This window comes from Muntiacus reevesi, chromosome 4 (assembly GCF_963930625.1).
Source record: "Muntiacus reevesi chromosome 4, mMunRee1.1, whole genome shotgun sequence".
Lineage (NCBI taxonomy): Eukaryota > Metazoa > Chordata > Mammalia > Artiodactyla > Cervidae > Muntiacus > Muntiacus reevesi.
This window is the reverse complement of record NC_089252.1, coordinates 99,557,142-99,581,349: the sequence shown is the minus strand read 5'-3', so window position 1 is coordinate 99,581,349 and position 24,208 is coordinate 99,557,142. Positions and strand designations below refer to the sequence as shown.

Here is a 24,208-nt window from a genome sequence, read left to right as displayed (position 1 = left end):
AGAGCAGTTTCAATTCACAGGCATTTTACTATACTCTGTGAGCTTTCTGTGCTATGACAGAAAAGATGCTCAGATGTATGGAGAAAAAATGTGTAGCAGTCCAATTTCTTACTACTGGTAGGAACATGGTAATAGGAAAGTGGTCCTCTTAACCCTGGGGAATCTCTAAAATCTGTCTGAAGCATAAATAAAAATGAAGAACAGACTGGAAATTATCCTTAGCACTTGAGAAATGTTTGCTAAATTCCATCCCCATGTTACATGAAAAATTCTTTCCTGTAAAGAAAGAAATGGTTCAACTCAAAAATCAACTTTCTAACTATCTAAAAATCAACTTAAAATGAGTTTAGATCACAGAATCAATGCTTAGGGACTAACCAAGGATCACTAAATCCTATGTTATTGATTACCTGGACTATCTTTTTAAATATGCATCACATAACATACTCTTCATTCCTAAAAACATTCTCCAAATCCTACCAACACGTGGTCTATGTAATGATCAATCTTTTGCACTAACTGCTCTATATGTCATAAATATTGAAGTGCATATTAACTGTTCTTGGTAAACTATTTCATATAGTTTGTCCTATAAAGTGCTGTAGCAACTTTGAATGTTACATGAAAACGGCTGCAGATTTGGGGGGAAAAGTAGCTTATTGGGAGAAAAATGATATTTTGAATTATAAGGAACCAATGCATGGTTGTCTCAGACATTTTCAGATTTAAAAAATGTACAGCCAGTTTTTGCCCACAGTGTAATACAAAAATCAATTCCTCTGTTCTTTATTTTTGTTTTCCTTTTTGTTTAAGCTGGGGAGTACTTGTTGCCTTTAATCATAAAGAAGAATCTTGTTTTGATTTTTCTCCATCAGTTACTTCTTGGAAAAATACATAGTGGCAATCCTCTTCAGAATCTCAGATACAAAAATGTTTTTCATTTTTCAAACTGTAGTGCAGGTGGGGTGAATGTTCAAAGGAGCTAAAGTCTGGATGTATGGAAGCTTCTATCTCTATGCCCTGATAGCTCAGCTGGTAAAGAATTGGCCTGCAATGCAGAAGACTCTGTTCCAATTCCTGGATCAGGAAGATCCCCTGGAGAAGGGATAGGCTCCCCACTCCAGTATTCTTGGGCTTCCCTGGTGGCTCAGATGATAAAGAATCTCCCTATAATGTCAGAGACCTAGGCTTGATCCCTGAGTAGGGAAGATCCCCTGGAGGAGCATAGCAACCCATTCCAGTATTCTTGCCTGGAGAATCCCCATGGACAAACAGCCTGGTGGGTTATAGTCCATGAGGTTGCAAAGAGTTGGACATGACTGAGTGACTAAGCACAGCACACATCTCTGTACCCAGGGAAGGACTTTTTCACTCTGGTGGAAATCAAGGAGGAGCTATCAGCTAGTACACACAATGTGGAAGCTGCTGCTGTCATGCACCACTCAGGTTGACAATTCCGTCAAAACCTGTCCCTTTGAGAATGCAAATGTCAGTTTAAAAAACACACCCAACCTAAAAGTTGAGAGTTAAGTTTTATTTCTTGGGAATTTTTAGTACTTCAAGCCCAGGAGACAGCATATCAAGTGACCCTGAGAGAATTGCTTGGAGGAAGCAGTGGAAGAAGTCAGGTTATATAAAATTTGCCACAAGGATAGGTAGGCTTGAATCTTAAAAGTATTTTTGTGAATTAAAGAAAATAAGACATCTCAAGTTAAGGAACTTAGTACTTTCCTATATATGGAAAGATGCAAGAGTGTGGGCTCACTGAAATCATTCCTCTTGTATGCATCTCAGCTATCTGGAGCCAGTATCCTGTGATCTTTCACATCCTGAGTTCTTCAGTGCTCACCATAGGGAGTGGCTGCAGCCTGGTGACTGCCAGATCAAGCAGGCAATTTTTCTCCTCTCTGAGTACCAGGATGGCTGGAATCACTGATGACTGTAACATCTCATTTATTGATATGGCTACAAATATTCCATTTCTCACAAAGAAATGGAGGGATAAAGAGCACCAGAGTCAGACATTCTATCACGAGCCCAGTGGATTTCTTCTTTTTCATCTAAGAAATTTCAATGGTTTCAGAGCAGAACCATAGATGCAACTCAGTGAAAGGACTGACTCAAAATCACAAGGAGAGTCTGGGGTGAGAGAGCAATGTCATGATCCTGGGCCATCCTCTCCATCTCTATATCTCCAACTCAGTATCACAGTATCTCCTTAAAAACTTTTTTGAAAGCCCTACAAGTTTCAACTCTGGTTTGGGTCTTATTGCTGCAGAGTTAGTTTGTGAAGATGGAGATCTGACTAAGCGAGCTTTCCTTTTTTATGCTCTCTCCTGAACTGAGGGTTTTTTTCACATTCCAAAATAAAATGCAAACCGAGAGCATTCTGTATTTTTGCATTTCGATTCCCTGTTTTGTCAGTGAGTAATTATAGCAAATAAAATATTGCAGCTGAATGTAAATTGTTAGGCAACCAGATCACACCAGGATATTTTTCTTCCACAAGTTTTACATCATAGCATGTTAAATATTAAAATATTGCAAGTCAAGTAAACAGAGAGGGTTCTTTGCTCAAAGCATTAATTTTAAACAAACATTTCACTGTTATTCAGATCAGATGCTAGGAAACAAATGATGTTTTCTTTCAAACAAGATGAATATATCTTCGGGGGGGGAAAGTAGGCAGGAGAATCACATAGACATAAGGGTATTTATGACACCAGAGATGAATTTCTACCAGAAGAACAGGAGAGAATTCATGTGTAGGTGAGAAAGAGAAAGACTAACAAGAGGGAATTTGGAAAGGAGCAAGAAATGAGAAAGATTGATTTCTCCTTAAAAGGAAAAAAAAAAAAAGAAGATAAGTTTCATGTCAGAACATAGGAATCTGAGTCAAAGTAAGGCAGGCAGGGAAGAAATCAAGCATTTTCTAATAGAGTGAATTTCTGCATCTTTAGGCTATTACCAGGAAAGCAAAAGGAAGAAGAATTTTCAGATCTCTGAAAGACTGTCAATCAATAAAATACCAATCAATAAGTACTGGCGGAGTTCCTAATGTGTTCTTGACAACCAGAGAATGAGTTATAGTCTTCTCCTGAGACACTTTAGCATGGGGTTAAGAAAAGGAAGCATGGAAACAATGAGCAGCGAGAATGTGTGTGCATTCCACACTGTGAATCAACAAAACATGTCACTCGGAAGGAACCCAATGACATGGACTATGAGGATAAGTTAGAGTTGTGGTCATAACACTCCCCTTTTCTGAGCACCTCCTACTTTCTAAGCCCTGAACTTGATGCCTGATGCTTATGATTTCCAGTGTTTAAAACAATCCATTAAGAACTACACCCTGTAGATTACTGAAGAGAATTAGGTTCAAAAGTTAAGTTGCTTATGTTATGCAGAGAGTGAAGACTAGGGCCTGGATTTAACCCAGGTTTCCCTTTCTGCAAAAGTCAAGTTCTTTCTTGAAATGCTAGATTTAACCTGAGAAAATCTTCCCCTATAATCCTTATAGCCAAATAGCAACCAATTAAAACAAAAACAAACAGAAAAGCAGCATGGGAAAGTTTCTTTGTAAGGGAGATGCTCTCAATACGATTAAAGGAATGGGCTAGTAATGATACAGAGGTTCTTTTTCTGCTTTAACTTTTTTTCCTTTGGGAAAACATGTCATATTTGCTTGAAAGACAAGTCTTTTAAACCATCTGAGACTTGAGGATTGGAAGGCACGGATGCTGATGGTCATCAAGGCTTCACAGAAAGAGGCAAAACTTTGCCAAAGAGGAACTAGGAAGGGGTGATGAGGAAGTGGGTTGACCTCTTATTTCTTCAAGTTTGCCACTAAGAAAGGACTGGAGAGATGATTACAATGGATAAATGTATACAATTTGCACCTCATGTTGAGTGGAGCAAAATACTATACAACACATAGATGAATCAAAGAAATTTACAGAAGGTGTGAGCGAACAAACTCTTACAGACTACGAAATTGCTAGTTTTGGTCAATTATACTTATATCTCTATGAGTATATAAGTATATAAGTATATATGAGTATATAAGTGAGTATATAAGTATATAAGTGGGCAAAATACTGACATGTGGAATATAGGATCAATTCTCTGGCAATAAGGTAATTTTGTGGACAATTATTAGATGAGATTGAATATAAGCAAAAAAATACATAACGATCTCGCATTTGAAGAAAGTGATATAATCCAGATACATCACCATACCTTATGAGATTTCTTTAATTAGAAAAATAGCCCAGCTAAATTCATGTTAGTTGAGGAGAGCCAGAACACGACCCCTGTATTCACTGCACTTCACAAGCCTCCCTTCTCTGAAAAGTGCTATAAGCAAAAGCCCAGAGAGATGGCTAAATCAAACCAAATAGACATAACATTCCTAATTTTTTAGAAAACTAGTGAAAGGCAAGTAAATGAAGCTGGGGGAATGTGATGAGCAAGAGATACTTCGCCTAGCCGGTTTTTAAAAGGGGAAATTTAGCGTAAGCTTTCTTGAATGTTGGACATTTAGCTATTTCTTATCAGAATGGCAAATTCGCACACTCTTTAACCTAGTGCATTCATGGTTAAGAATTTCCCCTATAGACAGACTTTAAAAAATACACAGAAAGTGTGCAAGAATTTTCTTTGTAACACTGCATATAAAAACAAAAAGTTGGAAGGAATCCATATGCCATCGGTTGGGTTTAACAAGATATTCTGGCTCATCAATACAAAGCAATAGGTATGGCTATCAAGAATAGTGAGGTAAGGCTGCTCTTCAAGGTACAGTATGATGTGAAAGAGCAAGGTATGAAGAACATATACAGTATCATGCCATCTCAATAAAGTTTTAAAGGCTCTGTATGTGTTGTTTTGATTCAAGGTCAACATCTGTATAATTTATCCTTGTGAAAAATTACAGAAGAAATTTCACAATGGTAGTATTTGGAGAAGAGGCCAGAAGATCAAAGTAGGGAAAAAAAGGAGACGTTCACTTTTCTTCTTAAATCTTTTCTTTTTTCTGTTTGGAGTTCTATTATGTGCATTTCTATTTTGACTAAGATAAGTAATACCAATGAAAAATGAAAAAGTATGGGGGGCAAAGTTTTATAGCACACACCAGGTGAACTGCCAATAAAACAAAGCCCAAGACCTATTGCAGCTACAGCTAACCTGAGTTCACACAGTGGGCATGTGATAAAGCCAAAGAGAGGGTGCATGTGGGCACATGTGTGAACAATGAAAACACAGGAGGTCCATGTTCCCTGGCGTTTTAACCATTTCCACAGTTGTCAATTACCTAGTACCTACCCAGTAACTTGTTACTCATTATGTCAAGCACTTCATGTGCATTATCTCACTTGTTTCTCATCAAAAAGAGCCACTGGTTTGGCTCCATATGCCACGGTGATCTGCCTCCCTTAATTCAGTCAAACTCCCAGTCCCCTGAGCACAATTCACTCAATCCATGATTAAGAGGAAAGCAAATCATTCTAAAATGTAATTGGGAAAGAGTCACATAACCTTCAAAATGGTATTTACATTTTAAAGAGAAGATGTTTTTCTAACCTAAATGAATTGAGGTTTAATGTCATTCCAATGAGGAAAATAGTAGTAGTTAGGGCCAGCTCCCCTAAGCTGGTTTTATTCTTTTTTCCACTTTTTCTCCATAAGGTATTTACAAGTCATAGTGTTTTGTTTTGTTTTTTCCCATAATGATTCCTAAAGCAATAGGAGTGGAAGATTCTGGTTCAAAAGGTAGTACATGGGTGGGATACTCACTTCTATGTATGCGTAGAGTATACATTATATAAGTATGACAACTGCCTATATAAAACAGAGTAAAGCTGTTCACCAAATCAGAAACCCCTATGAAGAGATTTACATTTAATTGGTTTTTACATAAGCATTTTATATACTTACAGCATGCTTATAAAATAATAAAGCATGACACATTTGATGAAAGCTCAACATAAAAAAACCATTGGTTAATACTGTGATCTTCCCATTGCATATGAATAAACTAACCCTTAGGAGATCATGTAACTTTCTAAAGTCACTTATTTAGCAAGTCACATATTAAAACTGGCATTCAAAGGTAAACACAACAGGCGTCATAGCCAGGAGAGTACACTGCATTCATTCCTGGTTCCAGTCTCATCCTTTGACCTGAGACTGTGTATCCGAACACAGATCAGGCAGAAAGCAATCTATTCATACAGCAGAGGACTTTTCAAACACAAAAAATGAAAACTGTGAAAACATTTGTATTATATAAACAGCCAGGCTGTAAAGATAGAATCCATTCAAACGTGAAGCTGCCCTGCAACCTATAAAGCTTAGTGCTTAAGAGAAAGTCTTTGGTGTCAGTCACCCTAGGATGAACTCTGACCTGGCCACCACCTAGATAGGTCACCAAGAGGCAGCTACTTAACCTGCTCCTAATTTTGTTCCTTTCATCTGTAAAATGGACAGCGTCACACTGCCTGCTTCATAGGAGTGTGATGAGGACTGAGGAAGAGCATGCATATTAAGTACTTAAAGTATCTGGGACACAGTAATCTCTTGATAAATGTGCTATGTTTGTTATGAGAAAGTTTTCAGTCATTATAAAAGTGTCAGAGGGCTTCCATGGTGGCTGGGTGGTGAAGAGTTCGCCTGCCAATGTGAGAGACACAGGTTCGATCCCTGATTTGCGAAGGTCCCACATGCCTCAGAGCAGCTGAGCTCATACTCACAACTATTGAGCCTGTGTGCCGCAACTCCTGAAGCCCACACACCACAGAGCCTGTGCTCTGCAACAAAAGAAGCTGCCCCAACGCGAAACCTGCTCACCACAACTAGACAGTAGCCCCCGTTTGCCTCAAATAGAGAAAAGCCCACACAGCGACAAAGACCCAACAGAGCCATAAATAAATAAATTCTAAAATAAAAAAATTTTTTTTAAAGTATCTGAGAAATTCTAGAATGCTGTAGCAGGAAAACATCTTAAACTACAGGTCATCACTTGTTTTCCACAGCAAGAAGGGTAAACCGGATCAATCAAAGGATGAATACCACTTAAAGTTAGACTTCTCAGTTTTAATTTTGTACTAAATGCCACCTCTACGAAACTTCCTATAGCAGAAACTCTTGGTGGACTCATCCACTTCTCATTCTCAGCCCCTTCTCTTCTGTCTCTCCCTCCCATAGCAAACGAACCACTCTCCCAGCCCCCCTGGAAACCAAGTGTGAGTGTCACAATAAAGTTCTTCCCAGTGACAGGTACACTCAGATCCATTGGTGGGTACTCTGGGGAAGTGTGTGCCTTTCCAATACAAAGAACAGACACTGTTCCTGCATCGTTCTCCCTTTCTTCCTGACATGAATTCGATCAACATGTCCAGGAAACAAGGCCGTCATCTTGAAAAATGATAGGAAAAAAAAAGAACTGACATGCCTTATATCTGGAGGACTTCTTGTCACACAAGAAAATATCCCCCTGTTTAAGACACTGGTGGGCAGGTTTTCTGTTACATGCAGCTGAACTCATTCCTAAATGACAAAGCTTCTTTTCCCATGGATCTTGACAAGCTCTGGCCCCAGGGGTTGGCAGGTATTACTTCAAAATCTGAGGACAGTACCCAGGTGTCTGGGAAATCCCTAGGTGTGAGAGTTCTATTTCTCTTTCCTTTTTCCTAATTCAAACAGGAGTTGATTTTCAGCTTCTTTTTGAAGCTCAACTCTCATCTTGTTCTCATTTTTATCTTGATCCTCAGAATGAATTTCCCAATGATATTCAAGAGTTTCCCATTCTCACACTGACCCAGTACACTTCAGAGAATTAGATTTTCCTGAAGTTGAGTTGTTGTTTTACTTGATTATTAAAGTTCAACTAATTAGAGCACTTGGTCAATAACTCCAAGCATACATTGCATGCTCAGGTCCACAGCGTGTGTTTGAAACATGGGAATAATGAGATGGGGATTTACAGTTTCAGCCTCTTCATCTCCCTGCGTCTCAAAATGCCTACATAATTTGGTCACAGAATTCTGCTCTCTTGTAGTGTCAATTAACTATTTGTTGGAAGTCCAACTTTACTCCTTGATCAAATTATAAACCAGGGGACGTTGAAAAAGCATTTTATAATTTTTTTCCCAGTCATTCTTAGTGTCTGTCTCAGTGGTAGGCACTTCAAACATTCTCATTAAGTACTATAAAATAGATACCACCCTCCTCTACCAATAAGCACAGCTTAAGAAAAGATCTTGGCTTCCATTGTGGCTCAGTTGGTAAAGAATTCGCCTGCAATGCAGGAGACCCAGGTTTGATCACTGGGTGGAGAAGATCCCCTGGAGAAGGAAAACACAACCCACTCCAGTATTTGTGTCTAGGAAAGTTCCTGGACAGAAAAACCTGGCAGGCTACAGTCTGTGGAATTACAAGGATCATACATAACTTAGTGACAAAACCACCACCACCACCAAGAAAAGACCCATGGCTAAAAGTGCCCAACCCTGGCATAAAACTGTTCATGACTTTGAGTATCTAATCATCTGATCAGGTAATTGAGTCCTAAGGTTTAATGGTAAAGATAGATTTATGTGAGGCAAAATACCTTATACAAGGGTACTTATAGGTACATTTTGCTATGCAGACATGCAAGTATATACTAAGGCTTAGCATATGGCAGCTACATATCAGCCTCTCTACAAATATGAGTTGAATGAATGAATAAGCATACACATGCACATGGCAGGAATACTCACTTATGGATGAATGTTCTTTTTTTCTAAAGATAGATAATCTTAACTAAAATAGTTGGGCAGTCAAAACTCCATACTCTGATTTAAGCCCGCAAAGTAAAAGAAACCTCTCTTTCTTCTTTGTTCTCTTCCTTACATGATGTAAAATGTGAAGGACCTGCTCGTCACATTTGTCAAGAGAGCCCACAGGTACTGTCTGGCTCATCACGACTTATCAATTGCCTTTGTTGTTTGGTGGATATTGATCTGGGAAGACCTTGTATCTTGCAAAAATCACTTGTACAGCAACTCTTCACTTTTTATTTTTACTCCACATGAATGCTCCTGTAAGGCTCCTCTGTTGTGGGCTTCTACCCAACAGGCCCCTTCCAACATTAAACACCAGGTTAGAGCTTGTTATCTAGATGAATGTACCAATTAAACCAGCATAATCATGCCGACATGCTTACAGTGGCAACAAGTTTAGGCCCACACTCTGAGAGGCATTCGTTGATGCAGAACAGGGTCTGAGGAGTCATGAGTTTAGTTTTGTTTCATTCATTTGTTCATTCAACAAAACATTTATCAACAGGTTTCAATGTCTATTTCTACAGTTAAAACGTTGTCTGCTTTCATGAAAGGGATGTCTATCTTTGCTAATTTTTCTCAACAGCACAGTTTAACTGATCCCTGTCTCTTCATCCAAAGTACCCAATGGTGAACTGTAAATCTTGAGAAGAGGGGAAGAATAACAACAGTGACACCATGGAGAACTCTAGACATCAGGGTGGTTCCATGTGGTTGTGTGGGTTGTGCACTATTCAAGTGCAGGGCACTATTGCCCTAATTATTCTGTGAAGAATTGGGGAGTGACGGGAACCCTGTGTGCATGTTGGGGCAGCATGCCCTTGGGTCGACAGTGTTCCCTGGTATAAAGGGCACAAACTATTCAATCCCCCAAACTGTCTCATTCTTCAGTTTAGAAACCAACTGTCTATTGTGTACATGAAATACAAGATTACACAGTACATTTATATTTCACAAGTAAATTTTCAAATGAGGGGCCTTGCTGGTGGTCTAGTGGTTCAGATTCCATGTTCCCAATGCAGAGGGCCCAGGTTTGATCCCTGGTCAGTGAACTAGATCCTACATGCTGCAACTGAGAGTCCACATGACTTAAAAAGGAACCTGCGTGCCACAACAAGGACCCAGCACAGACAAATTAAAAAAAAATTTTTTTTTTCCAAATGAGGAGGTGCCAACTAAAACTGCATAATAGAAACCAATCTACTCCATACCTTATTTTTAGTAAAAAGAGACCAAAAAGCTCAGGAAAGCAACGGAATAATAGAAATGCTATTCTTTAAAAAAAAAAAAATTCAGAAGTCCTAAGAATCTATGCCACATAGATACTTAATGTGCATGAAATATATGTACAAGGATGTTGATGCAAACACTGTAAGTAAATTATTAAAACAGAGGAGTCACTAAATAAGTGATGGTACTTTCATACAGGAAATCCTATGAAGTCACTGAAATGAATGTGTAGCCTTATAAATTCCCTCCCAAGGACACAGCTCCAAAATTTACTCTTCAGGCAAAAATGGAAACAGAACAGTACGGATAGTGTGGTCCTGTCAGGATGTTTCTTAAACTCTGTATGTTGTACATGAAAAGATATTAAGGAACAGAATAGAGGCTAGAAGGATACGGGATGCAGGGCAGTCTTCCGACAGTGGTAACTTCTGGGCAGAGACAGAATTTTATGGCCTGTATTAAAGAATTTGAAATACATCCTTTTTTCGGTAATGTGAAGTATTTATGTGTCCATTGCATTAGGAAAAAAATAGTCCAAAATGACAGCAAAATACAGCCAGGGTAGTTTATGTGTAGTTTAATCTCAACAATTAAAATTCAGGGCAAAACAACCTGTTGTTTCAAGATAACATGCCTCACGTTAAATTTCCACTTCAATTCCCCCTCCCAACAGCTGTTTGCACGGAGCACATACACTGGTCGAACATGCTTCAGGCACTGGAGGTCCAAGAAAAAAACAGGCCAGGTCTTTTGGAGCCTGCCCTTTTGGAGCTGTAATCCAGGCCAGTGAAAGAGGCATACGTACTGGAGAGAGATTTTCAGATTAACTATTATTTTCCTATTAAATAATTAACCACAACATCCTGGGCCCCATGACTGAGGGAGAGGTGTGCTGTGATTCCACTGAAGTTCCTTCTCAGAGATGTTCTCCGCCGCACAGCTCATTCCCTGCCCATCAAATATTCATCGCCTCACCCATCAATCAACCTAGGCTCCCTCAAACAGAATCCATAAAATAATAACACTTTACATTCGTAGAGGGGCTTCTACCTTTCCAAACACTTTCACATACACGGCATCCTAGGAGAGGGATGGTTATAATGTGGGAGCAAGGAAACATAAATTTATGATATAAAAGCTTCTACAGCCTGGCACAAGTTTCTCTCTGCTCTCTACTCACCTAACCTGTCCGTGTCCTCCAGTTTACAGTTGAGATGTCACCTCTTCCAGGGAGCATTCTGAGCTACAGGCTTACATTGCTTTCTCGTGCTCCATCCCCCCAACTCTACAGGGTACTGACCATACTGTTCTGTGATGGTGATAGCTTGGTGTCCCTGTTCATGGCATTGAGGCCAGAATCACCTGGGAGGGGCTCTGCAGCCCAACCTCAACCTCAAGGTCTGACAAAGAGAGGGGAAGATGTGACATCCATCATTTTAAAAGCTTTCCAGCTGTTTTGAAGCAGTTAATCCCCCAAAATTATCACGGCGGCATGGACGGTGTCTGTCCCCACATTACCAGCCGTTGTACCAATACCTTCTAACAGCATGTGTGTGTTTTTGGTGCCCAGTAGAGTTGCTCTTTAACCCTCTGGGTTTTTCAGCACATAATAACTGAGCACCTTCAGGACAGCGCCAGACTCCTACTGAATGATGAAATGAAACGAACCGAGGTCACAGCCACTCCGTAGCTCTCATCATTAAGATGAGGTAATCTGATACTAGAAGCATCTAGAGGCACACAATTGGTCCATGTGCCCTGGAGTCCCATGACCAATAATGGTCTTCTTATTGGGGCCTTAAGTTATGATCCTTAGAGGCCACTGTTCAGACACTTCCGGGAGGGCGGCAGTGGGTCCCGCTGCTCAACTGTGTTTGGAGGTGAGATGCAAGCAAGGGAGGTCGCCACAGGCCAAGAGGTTCATTTGCTTCTTGAGCCTTCATTCATCAGAAATCCTGATGAGCATTGTATGTATCTTCTGTTCTTTGGGGGCTGTGCCCATAGTCTATAAACACTTCTATTGTTGGTCCAGTAACTGAAACAAACCCAGACCATGTGACACTAAGTCAGAAAACGCAAAGACTCAAATGCAGGGTCTGCTTTGTTCTTTCCTGGCACAGAGCTCAGGATTACAGAGCTTATTTCCAGGAAGCAAGTTTCCAGCCACTTAACTGAGAGCAGCCGAAACCAGGACAAAAGGGTACATTAGCCTAAGACGTACTGAAAACACATGATGAGAGCAAAGAAAGAAATGTCCTGCATACCAATGACCATGGCTCATCAGTCAGGGAAAACAAGCAAAGTACTGAAGTCTTAAACTTGATCCCATTGGAAAACAAAGTCAACCCAGACTCCTCATAACCTTGCATTTCTCTAAGCACTCAGAAAGACATGCTGGGATCTTTTATGGAGCTCGTTCTTTTCTGCCTTGCAACTACTATCGCTTCTACCACTCTACTGTAATTAATGCTGACAGCAGCAAAAGCAGCAGCAGCTCACACTGCACACAGCTTTCTCTCTCCCAAGCACTGCCCCAAGGACTGTAGGTATGTTACCTTCCTTCATGTTTATAGCAGTCATAAGTACTAATTTTATTCTGTTTTAAAGAAGGGGAACTTGAGATATACTTGAGACAAGTAACCTGCCCCAAATGACAAAGTCAGTAGGTGCAGTTAACCATCCTTCATTTGCCAAATATTACAGCTTCTGTTACTATGGGTCAGGGACTTTGGCTACTGCACTTCCAGCACTTAATCCTTACCCCCATTTCTGGGCAGGAAGAAGAATTATTCCTATTCTTACAGAAGTAGAAACTGAGGCACACAAAGGTTAAGGAATTTGTCGAAGATCATTCAGCTAGGAGGCAGTGGAGTTATGTTTGAAGGCAGGTCCCTGGTGGCTGATTGCCTGGAATGGACTCAATCAATAGACTCTGAAGGAATGAATGAACATCCTCAAAGCCAGTGTTCTTATCCAATCCAATGGGTAATATGAAAGGAGTTAAAGCAGAAAGCCCTGGGCATTCTTCTCAATAAACCCATACCTCTTTCACCCCAGGCTGCCCACTTCTTACTCTACTTCTGAATTTTACACCCAATTATCTGGTCAACCCAGGACCATGCTCTTGGGGGAAACTTAAAAGAAATTCACACTTAATATCCCAAAGCACCACCCTGCAGGAGGCAAGGAAAGACTAGTCGGTGTGTAGTCTATATCACTTCAATAACAAAACAAAAACCCAACCAAGACAACAACCACAACACGCCACCGCCATCAAAGACAAAAACAAGAATACCTGAGTCCACGCATGCTTCTTTACATGCTGGACACTATTCAGTATTTTTTATATATCAATTTACTTAGCCTTTTCAGTAACTCTGTGGTAGCTAATTTTACTACTCTTATTAAACAGATGGGGAAACAGAGATTAAAAAAGGTCAAGAAACGTGCCTAATGTCATAGAGCTAGTAGGTGAATAAGTCAGGATTTGAACCCTCAAAATGAGATCTCAAGTTTTACCTCTAACCCTTTCAGCATCTACCACTTATCTGTATTCTTCTCTCCTGACAGCATCTAGCTAGCACTCTATGGGCATAATCCTTTCTTAATTACTCATTATTTCATTTATGCTTGCCTTCTCTTCCCAGCCAGAATGGCTACTGGTTAAGGAGAGAGCTTCAACTATTGCCCCCGCACTGGCCTTTCCTATTTGGATCCCCAATCAATGGGCCCTATTTTGAGCTCTTGGTCAGTATATACTCAGTGGAAAACAGCACTACCTAACAAAATCCCAGGAAATAGAAGGAGCAGTGATGACTTAAACATTCATGGGGATAAAATCTCCACTCTAATCACCCAGGGTTGAAACTATGTCTTCTTTCCTATTGGAGGAAATGTCTGCAGGTGTGAGCAATTAAAGTATTAAACATTAATTAACAACTCAAGTGACTGACTGTGTTAGTGAGTCGCTTGTCAGCCACACAGGTAAATATTGTGCCCCCACCTAATGTTTGAAAATACAGTTTCCCGAACATTTTAAATAGTGGGGCGTAAATAATCTTCTCAGGATTGAAGGGTTCAATGCAACCCTCAGTGTGACACATTTAGACGTTTTTATCTAGCAAAGCTATTGGGAGAGAGGATGGCCTTATTCATTAACCTTGCCTTGGCACCTTACAAAATATTTTATACTGAATGAAAGACAAGGATGAGAGCTTGATTTTGACCCTCTATGCCTCATTATTCTGGGACACAAAATGACCCCAGAACCATCCTTCTTTGAATATAAGCCCTCATGGCATATGTGTGTGTCTCTTCTCTCGCTTTCGCTCTCATTTCAAAACCACTTTTCTCATCTGCCCTTCATGTTTTCACAGGTATTGAAACTACCTGCCTCGGCTCCACTCTCTCTCTAGCTTCTTACAATCTGGCTGCTGCTTTGATTCCTCTACTCAATCTGTTTTCTCAAAAGGTGCCACAATCAGCCCGCTACGTAAATGTTTTTGAAGCGGTATCCTTGGTTCCCATCTTCGCTGATCGTTCTGTGGACCTTGATTCACCTGAAGAACTCACTCCATGCTCATCCTTTGTGCTATTATCATCTCTCTCCCCCTTGCAATCTCCTTTACCCTTTTAAGACCTAAACCCCACAGCTTCTCAACTGGTCTCCAGACACACAGAATAACCCTCTATTCCCCATTAAGTAGATCAGACTGTTATTCAGAGAACACTGCTGGAAGGAGTATATTTTCTCCTCCTTTGAATAGAAGGCATGATTTGGTCAATGGGATATTTAGAAATACGATGTAAGTAGGGGTTTGAAATATGACTTGTGTTCCTTTCACCCTAAGAATGTGTCCTGGTTTCTGTTAGATCTCGGAAGATGTGAGCTACATGAACCTAACCTGCAGCCTGGAGCCCAGCCCTGACCAGCTGACCCAGAGACACAGGAGTTAGAATAAATGATTACTGTTTCCAGATACCAAGGTTGGGATGGTTTGTTACACAGCGGTATTTTGAAATATCTAACAGAGGTACTCAGAAAAAACATTAAACCTTTGTTCATTTTTTTCCTTTCACCGAAAATATTCCCTTCTGACCCCAGTGGAAATTTTCCTTTGTTTCTAAACTTGCATGGTGCTAGTTCTCCCTCAGTGCTTTTCTACCTTTGCATCCAGTCTCCTCTGCCTTATTGTATTAGAAACCCCTACAAGGCAAAATGCATCTCATTCATCTCTGGACTTCAGAGCATCAAACACTCCTACCTCTAGACAGAGCCAAATTAAAATCTGTTCAGATCCTCATCCATTCAGCAAATGGCTATATTTTAGAAATAAATCTCCATCTCAAAGGCATCTAATACAACACCTCGCCCTGCCTTTCTGGATAGGAGGAGACACATTACATCTGATGTGATGATGTCATTGTTTTTGGGTATTCCTGCTAATTACTTATATGGGGGGGGGCGGGTAGAAATGACATTTATTTTAAAAGCATAATATTCTTGTTAGTAGAAACCAGAAAAGTTTATTCTCTTGGAATTTATTTCCCCACTATTTTTCTCAGCTTTCCATATCTGATACCTCATTATTCCCTTTCTTCTTAGCTCTTCCTAATTTTCCCTAAGTGTTATCCCTGGAAAACTTCACTGTATACACTAGCATTCATTTGGATAAGCTGATTTACTTACTAAGGTCACTGAACCTATAGCCTCTTATTACACTCAATGCACCCCCTTCTTTCCACTGGATCCAGGACACAAAGAAATGAAACCAAATGAGCATTACAGCAAACTCAACCAAAAGTTATTTTGGTTGAATTCAAGAAGTAGACTAACGTGCTAGCCAATTATGGCCCCTTTTACACATCACCATTTGGACTGACAAAACCCTTGGCAAGATTTGGAAGCTACGTGCCTATGACCAGAAACAGCTGAAGATGTATTTGTCATACACAGGCAAGAAAGACATATTCTTAACTAGAACTGATGGGTTGTCTGTGAAACCAGCAGGCTGACTGTCAAGAGAACCAATGAAATAACAAATTGCTATATTTAAAGTGAGGGCTTCTTTAAAATCCTAGGACTACAGATTATGAGTGTAAAGTAAAGAGCTGTGAGCGAATAGTTCCTCAGGCTGGGTCCACAGATGAAGCACCCAGTGTGAACAGCACTAGGCCAGGAGTCTAAGAAAAAAGGCAGTGTGACCTTGACCCAGTCACTTTTCATTCATATTATATAAAAAAAAAAAAAAAATGCAAGATTATTCTGTGGATTTAATTCAATTCAATTCTATATCATTCAAATGGTTTGTCTAAAATTACTTTTTTCCTGGCAATGGTCAAATGCATTTGAGAAGCATTGGATCAAAGGAGGTTAAACAGGTTTCTTTATCATGGAACTTTCCAGGGCCTTTAATACTCTGTTGTGTATCATAAAGCTCTAAGAGCTGGTGGATCTGATATACAGTATTTCCCAAAATGATGTGATTAAACTTCCCTGTGAGCATGGATCATCCTGTAAAAGGCTGTTCTCTATAACGCATGCCCTTGTATTATATGAGACACAAAAAAGCTAGGAGAATTGTCTCCTTGGTTCCTAGTCCTGAGGCCTGCCCTTCCCACAAAACCCAGGTTACTCCCTTCCTTTCATGATATCTGCCACACCTCAGAATCCTTATAATGATGTCTCCTTTCGCTCTTGAGATAGTTTAAACAAAATGATAGTTGAACTAAGGAAAATATGTATATAGGTGTTATGGGTGAATACCGCTGATCTGTTCCTGTCTGCAACGGTCGGTCACTTGGGCTGAAACAAAAGTACCAGGTAAACATGACTGCCAACTTGTTCTGGGAATCTCAGTCCTTGGGCTGAAATACTTTTATATGCTAAGATGCAATCATCTCGCATGGATATAAGGAAAGCCATTAAGAAATACCATTACTACGAAAACTTAGACCTTTTGCAGGAGAACAGACAATCATGATTTCCATTAAAAGCGCTTCCCTTTTTCATGTTCGCCTTCTTCTACTTTAAAATGAAAGTGACTTCATTTTCAAGTGACCTTTTAAAAAGTCCAAATAGCAAGCACCATAAATATTCAAAATATTCAGAATGAATCCCAGTACTGTACTATTAAGTTGGATATGCTTGAAATTCAGAAAAGCCTATTGTTCTTTATCTAAATAGCCAACCTAGGAAATGATTCATGTTTTCTTCATAGACTCTCATTATGTTACTTCTGGAGGAAAGTTAGTTTTCTTTTTTTTTTTTTTTTAAACAAACTAAACCATGGGGTAATAAACTGGACCAGAAGCCTTCAGTTTTTTGAAGGAATCTGCTTTCTCTCTTCTTTTTTTTTTTGAGAGATGATTTTTAAAGACAGACTGTGATTAGCAATGCATGTTTGCATATAGAGAGACAGATTATGGGTGGTTATTACCTCATGTCACCTAATAGTGATAATAATGGTACTTTAGCATGGTAACACAGCTGTTGAGGATTCCTAGGAGTAAAATTATTATTTTTTAAATAATTTTGAAAAGCAAAAGGAAAGAAACAAAGATTGAAAGCAATCTTGATCAAGAGAAAAATCAAACTTGGTGTTTTACTCCTAAGAGAAGCATAAGCAGAAAAAAAGGCACCAAAGTGATGTATGTTTTAAATGTGGTGGGAAAATTTATTTTCTCCTTCCCTATGAAACAATAACTGAAGAAAATTTAACTCCAAAGACTAAGCTGATTTTCTATTTGTGGAGGTGGGTGGCGGAGTTTTGGGACCTGTATTAAATGCGGGTGATTTGTTTGCAAAAAATAAATGCTTTAAAAAGATAGATAAAACTTAGTAGACACAGAAATATATTTTTCCCATAGGGGAAAAAATAAAGCATTCAAAAATATTTTTGAAAACAATGACTACTAAAGATTACTGAAATTATTTGACTGCTATTTCATGCAGAAGGAGAGGAGCCTATACAGGGCTTATTAGTGATAGAAAGAACCACTGGGAACTTGTAGCTTTTAATATACAAGCTGAAAGACAGACATGGATGGAGAGTGTAAATGCACATGCATATATTTCATAGCTGTATCCACACACAGGCTGAGAAGCAATGATACCCCAGTACCAATAATCACACTTGACATCCAGATCTTGATTTCTAAATATCACTCTCCAATATAAACAACCAGAGTTCCCTGGAGAAATGACTGATTTCATGGATGGGACAGGAAATGAACTAGAAGAGCCTGAAATATCTTGTGGTGACAGAAAGCAAGAAACGGCTGTGGAAAAAAGTTACAGGGGGGCAGTAAATGGAGATAAATAAGCTGGCACGTAAGGGCTCCCCTGGCTAAACCTGGGACAATTTGAGCACAACAAAATGACAGCAAGTATAACCCACAGGATAAAAACAAACCTATGAGTCAATACTGATGCAAATAAATGGATAAATAAAAAGATGAGAAAGGAAAGTTTTTTCCCTCAGAGTAGAATCCTAACTAATACATACAAATGCAATGATTAATTAGAAAATAACGATTTGTCGATAATCACAATAATTGTTTCAGGTAAGAAGCATCAATGAATTCTACAATGAATGGGTTAGACTATAACAGAGAAGATATTTAAGTTGTCAAAAACATATATGCCTGTGAGATACTTACTCACTGCAAAGGGGAAAATAATGACTTTGTAGTGGAGAAACTGGAAGACACTCCATTAACCAATGATCAGTGTTAACAAGTGTCACCAAGAATTGGACAAATAGGTACAACAGATCTCCTGATGTAATGCATTAAGAAAGATAAAATATTACTTGTGTGGTGTTCCTGCCAAAAATGCAGACTTTGGCTCTGATCATGAAGAAGCATCACACCAAACAAACCCAACTTAAGGAACAGATCCAAAAATGTCAGGGTCACAAAAGACTAACAGTCTGGGGAATTGTTTGAGATTAAAGAATGCTAAGACACATGAGAACTATATGCAAAGTATGGTCCTGGAAGTATCATGAACCAGGAAAAGAAAGAAAAAAAGGCATTGGCAAAATCTTAATAAGATTTGTATTATCAGAAAGTGTATCAGTGTTAATTTCCTGTCTTGATTAGCGTCTCTGTTCTTCTAAGAGAATGACCTTCTTTTTAGAAATTACACATTTAAGAAGCAAGGGACATCATCTGTAACTTGCTTTCAAAGGTTTCACGAAAAAAATTTGCATAGAGAGGATATGATGAAGTTAAGTGCAGTCAAGAACTAACATCTAAGAATCTGAAGGAAGAGCACAGAGGAATTCTTCCGATTATCCTCCCAACTTTTTTGAAAATCTAAAATTGTTTCAAAATTAAAAGGTAGAAAAGAGAGACAACCAGACATACACCACACCGGAGTTCACACATCAGCTTCACCGCTTAAAAGTACACGTGCAAATCTGGGCTCAGTCTTTGCCGCTCTGTGGACTGGAGCCTGCCAGGTTCCTCTGTCTAAGTGATTCTCCAGGCAAGAATACTAGAGTGGGTTGTCATTTCCTCCTCCAGGGGATCCTCCCGACCCAGGGATCAAACCCTCCTCTTCTGCCTTGGCAGGTGGACTCTTTATCACTGAGACACCTGGGAAGCCCAGTGAAAACTACACTTGAACTTAAGTACACTTGTAATGAAGTAATTACTTGGCCTCACTTGGGCTCAAGGAGCTTCAGTCTCCCCTCTGTTCAGTGGAGTTAACATGACTTCATCGGATTTCTGTGAGGACGAACCAGACCCTGCAAAGATCACAGCACAAGGCATGGCTGCTGCTGCTGCTGCTGCTAAGTCGCTTCAGTCGTGTCCGACTCTGTGAGACCCCATAGACGGCAGCCCACCAGGCTCCGCTGTCCCTGGGAATCTCCAGGCGAGAACACTGGAGTGGGTTGCCATTTCCTTCTCCAATGCATGAAAGTGAAAAGTGAAAGTGAAGTTGCTCAGTTGTGTCTGACTCCTAGTGACCCCATGGACTGCAGCCTACCAGGCTCCTCCATCCATGGAATTTTCCAGGCAAGAGTACTGGAGCGGGGTGCCATTGCCTTCTCTGAAGACCTGGCTGAGGAAGCTTTTAACAAGTATGACTACTGTTGTTTTTGAGAATCTAAAATTACAGCAACATGACTAGGGGGGCACTACTACTTTAAAAGCAATCTGGCAAGCAGATGAGGTCATGTGAGCTCTGGAGACACAATGATGTTGTGTCAGGAACAGGAACACAGGTGCCTCGCACCTGCTTTTAAATGTCTCCCCCCCCCTTTTTTTTAATGTTTCTACACAATTGAAGACAACATTACTCTTTCCAGAGTGGGAGGCTGAAGACAACTGTGGGTGGGGGCTTCTCTAGAAGAGGGATTGAGTGTTTACTTTTAAAGCAGTCTCAGAACATTTAAAAATAGGGATTCCCTTTTCCAAGCCTCCCTGGGCTTCCACTCCCCCAACAGCTGCTCTCTCTCTTGGCCTTTTCTGCTTTTTGCCCCTTCCTCACCTCCTCCTCCTTCCTTTTTGCTTCTAATCACTCATCTGCCACCCTCTCCAGAAAAACAAACAAACAAACAAAACTATCTTCTCCCCTCTTATTTTTTGTTTGCTTTTGTTTTGAAAAATAATAATTCCAAATGAACAAAAAAGATGCGTGGGAAGGAGATGATTTGTGAGCTCTTAGTTATTCCACCAACTGCCAAGTTTTAAGTTCTTCCTGCAGTTCACACTAACCTCTTGAGCAACCAAAAATAGCAGTTCCTCACGAAAGCCTAGATAATTCTAAGCATAAAGCAGAACGTGAATAAGGGGCAGGGGATGCATTCTGATTATTCATGAGCTCTGAAAAATGCCGAAGAATGTCTAATGGTTTTACATTAACTATTAAAAACCTGTGGGCTTCTTAGGTGGCTCAGCCATAAAGAATCCATCTGTCAGTGCAGGAGATGTGGGTTAGGAAGATCCCCTGGAGAAGGAAATGGCAACCCACTCCAGTATTGTTGCCTGGGAGATGCCATGGACAGGGGAGCCTGGTGGGTTACAGTCCATGGAGTTGCAAAAGAGTCGGGCATGACTTAGTGGCTGAAACAACAACTAACAAATGAAAAAGTTATACCAAAAATGGACTAATTATAGATTTTTCCATTTTAGTGTGTTTTCAACATTGAAACCTCTCATTTACTGTCATTATTTTAATGATGGAGAATGTCTAGAATTCAATCTGGGTTAATCTCCAAATGTAGAATCTTGAAAGGGTGGGGTAAGTTTTTCTAGGTTATTTCAATGTGATTTCCCATTATGTGTATGCACCAAAAAAAAATTTTTTTTTTTTAATTTACAAAGGTCTAGAGGGTTTAAGCAACTAATAAGGTACATAAATCTCAAAAACCACTTTCGTGAAATATCTTCCTCAACTTTGGAAACCTGAAAACAATAGGAAAATCCAGTATTTTTCTTGACAATGCACCTGATTACAGACTGTGTTTGGGAGTCAAGGACCAGCTGTTTGGAGGGGAGTAAGCTGCCACATACACATTCAAATCTGATTTAAAAAAAACACACATTATCAAATCAAGTCTCTAAATAGAATCCATTTCTAGATGGGATGAATTTGTTTCAGGTAGATAAAATGTCATGAGGGCCTTATAGCTCTAATTAGCAGCTAGTAACATTTCTGAGGTTCCGCTACCCTGCTTCATTTCATATAAACATTGATTATTCTATTAATTCTTCAGTCACCAAATATTTACTGAGCAGTTAGCTACTAACCAAATGCTGTGCTACTTTGGGACACGATGAACAAGATAGGTCAGGCCTCATGGAGCTGCCAGTCTGTCGTAGCTTATCTGAATTCATAGAATTCCTGAGAAGGATGAAATAGATGAGGATTAGCAACCCTGACTGAAGATCACTTGGGAGAAGCGAAGAGGGAAGAAGAAAGTGACACCATGACTCTGGAGAGCCCGGGAGGGCATTACCAAGGGCATGGTTTACTTGATGGTAAAATTGGCCCAGAATTGAATCCAGTGAATTTCTTAGATGCAAACATTTGTGACAGTGACAGAAAGGAAGAGAGGGAGAGAGAGAGGGAAAGAGAAATGTATTTGTGAACGTGGCAGGATAGAGCGAGAACCACAGGAGTAAAGGCGAAGGCCCGAGTTCTAGTTTCCTTCCTGGGGGTCTGTGTGTGCATGCGTGCCTGGTACCTGACATTGAATGTGAGTGAGACATGGAGACCAGGTAAAAGAAAGCAGAGCAGAGAGAAGAAAAGTCAGGGGGTTAGGGTATAAGTAGATAAATGCAAGAGGAAGCCAGTGCTTCTCCATGTTTGGTCCAGGAATTGCTCCCAGCAGAACACCTGAGTGGTTGATTTAAAATGCAGATCCTCAGGCCCCCAATCAAGTCTACTGAAGCTGAACCTCTGGGTCTCAGATCCTTGGATTGGCATTTTATACCAGCTTCAGGGTCATTCTAGGTAATAAAATTTATGACCCAATCCTCTGACAAAACCCAGGTTCTCTAATTCACTGTCAAGTTGGCCAAGGCCTGTAGTTAACGGATGCCTTCAAAGCCTCGTCATCCTCCAGGAAACCTGGAACCTTCCCTGCATCACATTTCCTTCTATCGCACTGAGAAAGCCAGAGTGATCTTGAAGTCAACTCAAGTTCACCCAGGTTAGCACTCCCCTCTGGTAACAAGGACCTGTTCAAGAAACGTCTGGCTGAGCAGTTATACTTCTCCTGAGATGCTAGCATATCATACCCAAATAGTAACTGTGGATGAATTCCAACCAGGAAATCCAAGACTGCATCCTTCACAGAGTGAGCTACTCACTGAGTGATGGTAATAAACATGGGTAATTACTTAATCATGCCCTGGTTTAGTAACTTTGTGAGAATAAATAGAAAGGCCCTTTTTATTAATAAACAAGTAGATGTGAGTATATGTGTCTGTGTGAGCATTTGAGAATTGTAAACAGAATAGTAAGTAATGAAACTGCACTAATAACAACACGCACAGACCAGGTATCTTCTCTCTCTCCTTTCCAGTTAACTGAATCACTTGTCAAAACTTGCCAAAAGAAAGAGGAAACTCGACTGTTGACAAATACTAAGTGATTTTAGTGTTTTCACTAACTTTACTGCATCATCCTTCATACTGGATCCTGGCCAGGCCATCAAGGTAGAGATAGCCCTCACCAAAGGTAAGCCAACATTTTTGTTTGTTTTCAGCCATGGAGTAAATATTTTAGGTTTTGCAGGGCAGATGGTTTCTGTGGCAATATCTCAACTCTGCCAGTAAAGCATAAAAATTGCTATACACGATATGTAGGCAAATAAGTGTGTCTGGGTTCCAATAAAATTTTATTTAAAAAGACAAATGGTGGGCCAGATTCAGCCGGCAGGCTATCGTCGGCTGAGCCCAGCTGAATTCAACCTCAGGCAAAAGCTAGGCAGCTATTAATGAGGGCGAGGCCACACTCCATTGTACTGGTTATTAAGCTACTGTCTCTTCCCGTCAAATTCACCCTTTGGTACTCTCATCTGTGATAAATACATTGACAAGAAAGATGTCCATCATATATTAAGTGGGAGAAAAAATAAAAATATTGATAGCAATATCATTTGTTAAACAAACAAGAAACAAAATATAATTGTATATTTGTGTCTGTGTATATTATGCTATGCGATAATTATCTATTTTTAGGGAGAAAAATACCAAAAGGCTCAGAGGAGCAATTTCTGTATTGAGGGATTGGGATGAAAAGACCGTCCTTTCACTCTCCTTTCTTTGGTTAAGTTTTGTTAAACCATTTCTACTACTTCCCACTTAGACTTTATACGGGATGCTGTTGTCAAGCAATCATTCATTCATTTATTCCACGTATGTCTGGAGTAACCACTGCATGTGAAACACTAGACTAGTGGTGAGGTTTCATGAAGTTTAGCTTCTAGCTGGGCCAACAGACATCAATCAATTATACAAGAAAGCTAACATGCCAGTTGAGAATAGTGATACGAAGGAGACTCAGTATCATTCACTCCTTTACTAAACTATTTGTTGAAAACCATAGCCCATTATTGTGGGAGTGTAAAGTCTGTGACAGTGAACACAGAAATGATACAGAGGAAGGGATAGGAGTAAACATTCCAGAGTTT

General features: G+C 39.9%; 1 protein-coding gene across 4 annotated transcripts in view; it reads right to left on the bottom strand.

Annotated features, from left to right (window-relative positions):
- FHIT (fragile histidine triad diadenosine triphosphatase) overlaps nt 1-24,208 on the bottom strand; it is a 1,485,355-nt gene that overhangs the window by 349,952 nt on the left and 1,111,195 nt on the right. The window lies entirely within an intron of this gene.